This window comes from Vipera berus (assembly GCF_964194415.1).
Source record: "Vipera berus genome assembly, chromosome: 1".
Classification (NCBI taxonomy): domain Eukaryota; kingdom Metazoa; phylum Chordata; class Lepidosauria; order Squamata; family Viperidae; genus Vipera; species Vipera berus.
Window position 1 is genome coordinate 103,373,797 of NC_138202.1, and position 10,608 is coordinate 103,384,404.

Sequence of the window (10,608 nt, forward strand, 5' to 3'; positions counted from 1 at the left end):
TTTTCCCATAAAAATATCACTATAGAAATATCTCTAATAAGCATTACACTAGTGGTGGTAGGAACTGTGCAGTAGCCAGTATTTATCATGCTAAATTTATGAATCTGTTTAACCCTCATTCTAACTTTGCTTTCAACTTGTGCACTAAAAATCTCACATAGTTTTAAAAATATATTTTACAGTATTTCAAGTTTACCCAACATTATTAAGATCATCCAATTGTTCATCCAATTCTTTTTGACTTAGATAAGAATGAAATATTAACGATTGCACTGGAAAGTTATTTATTTATTTGTTGTGTTCTAATTAATTTAAAATATATAGAAATATTTTATGGGTCCCTGGAGGCCTACAATTAGATTTCTTCATTGGAGAAAAGCCATATCAATTGATTCAATTTAAATTGTGTTTAATAGAATTTATTCTCTAGTAAGTAAGTTTAGAATTGTTGGCTTAATCAAATCAGTAAGTTAAAAACTTTTCAGTGAATAGAACTCTTATTGACATAGCTTAGGGATGAACAATTTACCACAAACACAGAAGTAGGCCTTTGCTTCAAAGCTACAGAAGTGGTTCACACACCAATAGCAGACCATTCACCATGCTTACCAACTAGGAGAATTAGAATCTCCTCCAAGGGGTACCTTGTAAAAGATCATTACAATAAATTGCTGCAAATCAGGCTGAACTTTCTAATGCAACCCGCTCTGTTGAGCTTTAGAATGTCTTCAAAGATGACAATTCCTTTCATAGGAAAAATAAAAATGCAGGTCCTTTAAATTTTCCTGCCCAAGACCAGAAATATAGAACTCAAAACATTGTGGAATCATAAAATACAAAACCATATTAACTTTATATAGCCTTGCACATGAGGATGTTTTTAATAGGAAATCCCATTTTAAAACCACTGAAGACAAATCATTATGAGTAAAGAGGGAAACACATAGAGTTTTAGATAAATTGAATACAGTTGGTTTTATTATATTTATTACTTATTACTTCCTTCAGTAAAGGTGTTAGGCTAAGTGTAGCAAGGTTGGGAAAGGTCATTGAGGATCTGCAGATTGAATGCTCATCAATAGGATCTCCTCAATATTAGAAGATTTGGGGAATAAGTGAAATACAGACTGTTTTGGGATAGTGATTGTTGTCTTTGCTTAAGCAAAGAACATCCTTCATCTGTGATGTACTGAATTTAACTAGCAAGTCAAAATGCTGCTAAACCTTTGTATCTAAGTGGCTATTAGGAAAATGCATTTATTTCCTAGTTGGTGGCATACAGGCAAAAACATTAATTTTGCTTCAGGCTATCCAAAAATGCCAAAATTGATGAGTTATGTTGCTTATGAAAATCAGCATACAAACTAGTATCATATTTAGTAATTATTAAAACAATGGATGTATGGAAACTAGACCTTTCACTTAATTAGACACCTGAGAAAACCATTACAAAGGCTAGGCAGTAGAAGGAAGCATAAATGGTTTGAATTTTAATTCTTTAAATATGATTTGCTTTTGAAATACAGCATAGTATAAGGATGACTTCCTAACTTTTTTTCAATGAAAACTACTCATCAGAAGTTCTTCAAAAATTGCCTAGTTGGTCCCAGTCCTACTGGTTGGAGCTTGTTACTATTAGTGAGGAATATTTGATGGGCATGACTAAGGCTAATAACTTAATTATTTCTCTATCCTACTAAAAAAACAACATATTATTATGTATTCCAGATGAGGAGTTATCATTTATAGATGATATAGTAATAACCTTGGATTAAGGAAGTTTATGAAAAATATACATAAAATATAAAATGGTAAAGAGCATAATTTAACACATGAAATAAATAAAAGAAGAATGGATTACTTGTGAATTTGTGAAACTAAGAGAAAGACAAGGATGATGTAATATATTTGAATGAAAGTGTTCTGATCTTTTGTAGCAGAATTGATAAATATACAGAGAATGCATGCAGAAAAGTAACAGTGCAGGTTTAATTATAAATGAAGGGGCTAAAGTTTATATCAGAAAAAATAAATTGATATCTGGCTTCTTGTGGGTACTTATGAAAACAGCATTTTATAGGTTGGTGATAATAGCATGTTATGTTGCAGTGAATGGTGAAAATGCAGGAATAAGGGAACAGAAATACATTTCTATCTTTATAAAAATATGTAAATATATTTAGCTGGAAATTTTTTACTGGTTTTCTGATTTCTGTATAGTACTATTTTTCTTTCTGAGTAGAAGTTTGAAAAAAGCTTTTATGTCAGTCTTTAATTATATATTGGGGTATGTAAGAAAATATAAATTCTTTTTGACAATTTCTTTACCATGCCCTGTAATATATATTTTGGAAATCCTCCAGTATCTCTTCTGAGATCACATCATTTGTGGCAGATAAATGGGGATTGCTTGGAGCATTACATACTTTTTTTGAGAGGAAAGCCCAGAAAGGAATAAGGGAGTTTGTAGGCCTGTATGAAGAAATTATAAGATAGTCTCACAGAGCCGTGAATAGAAAGAGGGTGAGGAAAATGCTTTGAAAAGAATAAAAAGAATTGTGTTACAGGGTGCCACAAAAATGTGTGGAGTTATGCTAATGGAAAATATGAAAAAGATGCTTAGTAGAATGATGAGGTGAAAGAAGCTGGGGATGAGCAAACATTCATAAAAAAGAATGAAAACTTGTTGCAAAAGATGAATATGAGAAAAATATGTTGTATAATGTACATAGCAAAAACCACAAGTGTGAAGAATATAGTCAAAGAGCAAATACTTAAGATTAAGAAATAGAAAAATGCAGAGCAAATTTAACATTTTGTGTGTGTGTGTGTGTGTGTGTGTGTGTGTGTTTTGAAAACAACAAAGAGAATTAAGCAAAGAATTTCCGTAGAGTATATGGAATTAAATATAAAAGTGACAAAATTATTTGGAATGAAATTAAAGTGAAGGAGTATCGGAGGAATATTTTAGAGATCTGTAAGTGAATGAAAGTAATATGTTGAAGACTGAAATTGAAACAAATGTTATAAATGCTAGAATCCAAGAAAAATGATGAAATGCAAGTCATAAATATTATGAAAATGTTGAGAAATGGCAAGGCCGTACATGTAGCTAGTGTAACTGGAGAAATATTAAAATATTAAGTGGTTTACTTTGGAGTGCTTATATAACTAGTTAATGTATGCGTGAAGCTACATCAGTGCCTGATGGCTGAAGGAATGCCATTATTTTTCTCCTGTACAAAGGGAAAAATAGCAAGAATGAATCCAAAGGCTAGAATAGAGAAGTTGATTTTCTTTAACATATGTGAGAAAGTGTTTGGCAAAATTTTAACTGAAATGCTACAAAGAATAAGAATGAACAAAAATTAAAAAGTAAAGTGCAATATGGCTTTATGTTAGAAGTGTGCAAACCAGATTAGAGCTCCTTCATTTTTGTATAGGTAGTCCTCGACTTTTGACCACAACTGAGCCCCAAATTTCTGTTGCTAAGTAAGACATTTGCTAAGTGAATTTTTCCTCATTTTACAAACTTTCTTGCCACAATTGTTAAATAAGTCACTCCAGTCAGTGATTCAAATATGTGAACAGCCGGTTCTCTGTGTCGATGCTGCTTCCGGACGTTCATTCTGGGCCTGGGCAACAAAAAATTAGCTACCAGTTCTGCTGAAGTGGTGCGAACCAGCTGAATCCCACCACTGACTGCAGTTGTTAAGTTAGTAACCCAGCTAAGTGAATCTGGCTTCCCATTGACTTTGCTTGTCAGAAGGTTGTGAAAGGTGATCACATGACTTCAGGGTACTGCAATCGTCATGAATATGAATAAGTTGCAAAGCATTAGAATTCTGATCATGTGACCATGGGGATGCTGTAATGGTCATGTGAAAAATGGTCATGTCACTTTTTTTAGTGCCATTGTAACCAATAAAGCTACTGAACTCCGGGATACAAAAGAGCTTTTTAATCATTGAGCTTTCATCAACCTCCTGTTGACATCATCAGAGTAAAGGCTAAAGGTGGGAAGAACCTACATATATACCTGTGTGACAGTTTAACTGTCAGGTCACATAACGTGTAATCGGCCTGCCCACCCCCCACTCTCCCCCCGCTCTCCTGCATTCAGCCACACTAGTTCCAGCTCATTTTTGATAATTTACAAGAATGCCCTAACCAAATTTAGAGGCTCTCTGAGATAGATAGCCTGAAACTGCAAAACAGACTTTGATACTTCATTTAGTTCTGACAATCCTCAACAAAAGCCACATATGTACAGGTGAAACTCGAAAAATTAGAATATCATGCAAAAGTTCATTTATTTCAGTAATGCAACTTAAAAGGGGAAACTAATATATGAGATAGACTCATTACATGCAAAGCAAGATAGTTCAAGCCGTGATTTGTCAAAATTGTGATGATTATGGCTTACAGCTCATGAAAACCCCAAATCCACAATCTCAGTAAATTAGAATATTACATGCAATCAATAAACAAGGAGTGTACATAGAACAATATCGGACCTCTGAAAAGTATAAGCATGCATATGTACTCAGTACTTGGTTTGGGCCCCTTTTGCAGCAATTACTGCCTCAATGCGGCGTGGCATGGAAGCTATCAGCCTGTGGCACTGCTGAGGTGTTATGGAAGAGCAGGATGCTTCAATAGCGGCCTTCAGCTCTTCTGCATTGTTCGGTCTCATGTCTCTCATCTTTCTCTTGGCAATGCCCCATAGATTCTCTATGGGGTTCAGGTCAGGCGAGTTTGCTGGCCAATCAAGCACAGTAATCCCACGGTCATTGAACCAGGTTTTGGTGCTTTTGGCAGTGTGGGCAGGTGCCAAGTCCTGCTGGAAAATGAAGTCAGCATCCCTGTAAATCTCATCTGTAGAAGGAAGCATGAAGTGCTCCAAAATCTCCTGGTAGACGGCTGTGTTGACCCTGGACTTAATGAAGCACAGTGGACCAACACCAGCAGATGACATGGCTCCCCAAATCAACACAGACTGTGGAAACTTCACACTGGACTTCAAGCATCTTGCAGTGTGTGCCTCTCCATTCTTCCTCCAGACTCTGGGTCCTTGGTTTCCAAATGAGATGCAAAAGTTGCTCTCATCAGAAAAGAGGACTTTGGACCACTGAGCAACAGACCAGGTCTGTTTTTCTTTAGCCCAGGTAAGACGCTTCTGATGTTTGTTGTTCAGGAGCGGCTTGACAAGAGGAATACGACATTTGAAGCCCATGTTCAGGATCCATCTGTGTGTGGTGGCTCTTGATGCACTAACTCCAGTCTCAGTCCAGTCCTTGTGAAAGTCCCCAATACTTTTGAATGGCCTTTTCCTGACAATCCTCTCTAGGCTGCGGTCATCCCTGCTGCTTGTGCACCTTTTTCTTCCACACTTTTCCCTTCCACATAACTTTCTATTAATGTGCTTTGATACAGCACTTTGGGAACATCCAACCTCTTTTGCAATTACCTTTTGAGGCTTTCCCTCCTTATGGAGGGTGTCAATGATGGTTTTCTGCACAACTGTCAGGTCAGCAGTCTTCCCCATGATTGTGATTCCTACTGAACCAGACTGAGAGACCATTTAAAGGCTCAGGAACCCTTTGCAGGTGTTATGGCTTAATTAGCAGATTAGAGTGGGACACTTTGAGCCTAGAATGTTGCACCTTTTCACAATATTCTAATTTTTTGAGATTGTGGATTTGGGGTTTTCATGAGCTGTACACCATAATTATCACAATTATGACAAATCACGGCTTGAACTATCTTGCTTTGCATGTAATGAGTCTATCTCATATATTAATTTCCCCTTTTAAGTTGCATTACTGAAATAAATGAACTTTTGCACGATATTCTAATTTTTCACGTTTCACGTGTAATATTGTACTCAAGTCAGGTCTGGACAGTTTTGGGTGTCTAGGAGAATGGCACAAGATCACATTTTCCATCCTGCCAGATCTATTTGATTAACTCATCCAGCTGTATATTTCATTTGAGATTTTTTTACATTTTGCTTGTTCACTAGCAAATGCAGGATGACAACAAAGCAGTGAATTATATTGCCACTTTCAGGGCATGAGAGCTGGGTAAATTGTCAAAATAATATAACTATATATTCCAAACTTCTGGAATAAAGTATTAAATCCCCAATGATTCAAGTGCAGCAGCAAAGAACCAGTGACATAACTGGCCCTGTGCCTAGAGGTTCTTCCTTTTCACACATTATGTAATTATCTCACCCTTTCTATCCACCTGTTTAATCATTACTTCATTTTCATAAATTATACCAGTCATAGAATTCTGCCTCCTCCCCCAAACTACATGCTGATTAGCCAACACTTTGATGCATTTCCAAAGATCCATATTTTAGGGGCAAGCAAGTGCAGACCTGTGTGAGACACTGGGAGCTTTGCTCAAGGATGTAAGCATTTTTAAAGTTTCCATCTCTGAAACATTTGCAGAATATAGCAGTTGTCAGTATTTGGCAGCTTTAAGAAAAGCTTCAGAAAAAAAAGTATGTGGCTGAAAAGCTTAATGCTTTCAGATCCATTAATAACAAACTGACAAGACTTTAGGGAAAACCTGAGCTTTTCCTAGGGCGGTCCTAACAAAGCATGCAAGTGAAACATTACGTTGGTGAACAAGTGTGACAAACTAACAGAGTTTGCTAGGTAGGTTCAAATGAGTTAGCTGAATCTCATATAAAATACCCAGGCAACATTTTTATTTCAAATTCAAAGATGTTGTTGGAGTAGCAGTTGGAAAATATCACAACTGTTTACATTCTTCGTACCACTAACACTGACATTATTGTCCTATTGCCTTAATTCTGCTTCTAGCTATTTTAAATTTAGGCCAGTTCATTTCTCCTATAGGTTGCATTTACAGTAGCCCTTTCCTATGGAATGGTGACTTTTTCATTATTTTCTAAGAATTATTTAGACTACACTGTCACTCCATTATATTTTAAAGTTTTTCTCATCTATTCCTGTTTCTCCTCTCCCCCACCCAGGAAAATGCATGCAAAATTCCGCTTAACCTTGAAAACCTTTGGACTTCAGTAGAATGAATTTATTGGTTAAAGATAAGCCATTGCTCTGAAAGATGTCTCCATTGCATTGGTATTTCTTATTAGGAAACGCTTGTGATGAAATAGAAATAAATAGTAAATAAGACGAAAAGCAAGCAGAGTGCACTATGATATCTTCCTTTAACTGTGTTATCAGATGATCTTTGCCTGAGTAGCAAAATCATTAGTGTGATGGCATTTAGTAACTAGATTCCCAGGAGGCAGGGAGTGCATTCCAGAGGAATAAAGAGACTGCTCATTCCAGGTATTATGTATGAGAGAAAGGGGGTGAAGTCAATCCCTCCCTAACAGTTCTCAGAGTATATACTAGATGCAGATAGTAGAGTGCTTCGGTTTGGCAAAATGCAGTCTATGTATATGGAACAATAAAAAAACTCAGCTTTGAAGAATCAGCATATATCTTTCTTAAGTTTGGAACCTGGAAGTTAGGATCTCTCAGCACCTTCCAAATTAACTATAGTTTCCTAGGCTTTCTGAGAATTAAAAGAAGTGAAGAGGCAACATCTGGCTTATCCATTATCAGAAGAGTTAGCTGGTTGCAGACTTCCATCTATCAATCAATCAGAATAGAACTGGAAGGGACCTTGGAGGTTTTCTAGTCCAACCCCCTGCTCAAGCAGGAGACCCTATACCATTTCAGACAAGTCACTGTCCAGTCTTTTCTTAAAAACTTCCAGTGATGAAGCACCTTCAGCTTATGAAAGCAAGCTGTTCCATTGGTTAATTGTTCTCACTGTTAGGAAGTTTCTCCTTAATTCCAGATTGCTTCTCTGCTTGATTAGTTTCCATCCATTGACCCCCTTTTTTGTGGTAGCACTTCAAATACTGGAATACTGCTATCATATCACCTCTAGTCCCTTTTTTCTCTAGACTGGCCATACCCAATTCTTGCGATCGTTGTTCATATGTTTTTGTCTCCATGACCTTAATCATCTTAGTTGCTTTTCTTTGCACTTTTTCCAAAGTTTCATCGTCTTTTTTGTAATGTGGTGACCAAAACTGATGCAGTATTCCAGGTGTGGTCTTACTAAGGCTTTATAAAGCAGTACTAATACTTCACATGATTATGATTTTATACCTGTGTTTATACAACCAAGGATTGTATTTGATTTTTTGGCTGCTGCCGCGCATTGCTGACTCATGTTTAAGTGATCATCCACTAGGTCCCTCTCACAGTTACTGTTTTTGAGCCAGGCTTTGCTTAATCGGTACTCATACTTTTGGTTTTCCTGCCTGGGTGTAAAACCCTGCTTTTCTCCACATTAAATTTCATGATGTTGAATAGCCCATTGTGCAAGTTTGTCAAGATCTTTTTGTCTGAGTTTGTCTTCTGGGGTGTTGGCTATTCTTGCCAGCTTAGTGTCATCTGCAAATTTGATGAGTTCCTATTCTATTTCCTCATCTAAGTCATTTATGAAGATATGGAAGAGTACTGGGCCTAAGATGGAATCTTTTGGTACCGCATTGATTACTTCCTTCCATGTAGATGTAGTACCATTAAGGACTACTCATTGAGTATGGTTTGTCATCCAGTTACAAATTCATCTGATGGTGATGCTGTCTCTCCCACATTTTTCTAGTTTACCAAGAAGTAGGTTGTGTTCTACTTTGTTGAATGCCTTGCTGAAGTCTTTATGTCCACAGCATTTCACTGGTCTAGTAATTTAGTCACTCTGTCAAAGAATGAAATAAGATTGATTTGGCATGATCTATTTTTACAAACCCATGCTGGCTACTAGATATAACTTTGTTTCTAGAAGTTCACACATCTGATTTTTTTATTATTTTTCCACTATCTTCCCAGATATTGATGTTAGGCTGATTGATCTGTAGTTTCCTGGGTCTGGTTCCCCCCAACACACTTTTTTTTTAAGATGGGTACCACATCAGCTCTTTTCCAATCCTCTGGAAGTTCCTTGGAGCTCCAGGATTTTTTTAAAGATATGGTACAATGGTTCTGAGATAACATCTGACAGCTCCGGGATGTAATTTATCATGTCCCAGTGGTTTATATTCTAAGTTATTGTTATTTGACAGAAGTCTCAAGTCATTTATAAATGGAAACTGCTGCTGAAGTAAATACTTATCCCCTTGCAAGTCTCTGTATACCTCAAAATGTGGTCCATAGAAATAGGAGTAAGAAGAGAGTGGGCACATCCAATGTGCAAAGTTTGTATTAACTGTATTAACACAACTAGAGCCTAACCCAGGTTTGATTGAAAAAAATTCAATCACACCAGAACCTTTGATGAGATGTGTATAAACCATTCAAAGATTCTTGAATAGGACTGAAATGAAAACAAATACATTTATAAAAATTAGTATCTCACCTACAATGTATTTAACCATAGATAAATACTGAGTTTTCTGACTTATACAGTTGTCGCAGTGCTCTTTTCCTCCTAAATTTGTCATGCTGTTCAGGAAATTAGATAATATCTTTCATTAAATTGATTACAATTCATTAAAAATATGATACAATGCTGACAAAGCAGATTCCATCGCTCAACTGAACTGTTGTTTTGGATTTACACATTTGTTAACTTCTAACTATTGCCTTTACTTCTCTTATGACAAATCTGAGAGATCACTGCCAAATAAGCCACAGCCATTTGTTGTGTAACAGCACCTTTAGAGGTTTTGAAAGCCTGTTCTGTCTAAGTGAATTCAAATGCACCCAGGTAATTCTTAATACTGCTAGTAATGATTTGTCAAGGGCAATTATTTTTTTTTATTTTGCCAGTCATCTAGAGAATTCTAATTACAAGTAAAAGTTCAAAAGAAAGTTGTTATGGATTGTCATGACTTCAACCCAGAGTGCTCATAATATTTTTAAGCAATTAAAAGCTAATGTATCTATTCATTTTACAAACATAGAACTTGGTAGATCTCAAGCATATCCTGGTGGCAATCATTGGAGCTATTCTCCAAAGCGCCCAAAGGCAGGACAAGAAGCAATAGATGGAAACTAATCAAGGAGAGAAGCAACCTAGAACTAAGGAGAAACTTCCTGAAAGTTAGAACAATTAACCAGTGGAACAACCTGCCTTCAGAAGCTGTGAATGCTCCAACACTGGAAGTTTTTAAGAAGAGACTGGACAGCCATTTGTCCGAAATAGTATAGGGTGTCCTGCCTGAGCAGTGGGTTGGACTAGATGACCTCCAAGGTTCCTTCCAACTTTATTATTATTATTATTATTATTATTATTATTATTATTATTATTATTATTATTAGTAGTAGTAGTAGTAGTAGTAGTAGTAGTAGTAGTAGTAGTAGTAGTAGTAGTAGTATTGCTTTTCCTGATAGATAATACTCAGCTATAGTAGCTAAAACTCCTTAAAGTCATTCAACCATGAATTTGGAGGGGGAAAACTGGGAATTGTAGCTTTAACTTTTTAAATAAAAATGTAATTTGGTACGTTGCTTTTGACTGTGATAATTATATAAGTGGAAATCATTCATAGAAAGTTGCTGTGAATTTTTAGACTAGTACAATTATGCAGCAAAGAGCAGAGAC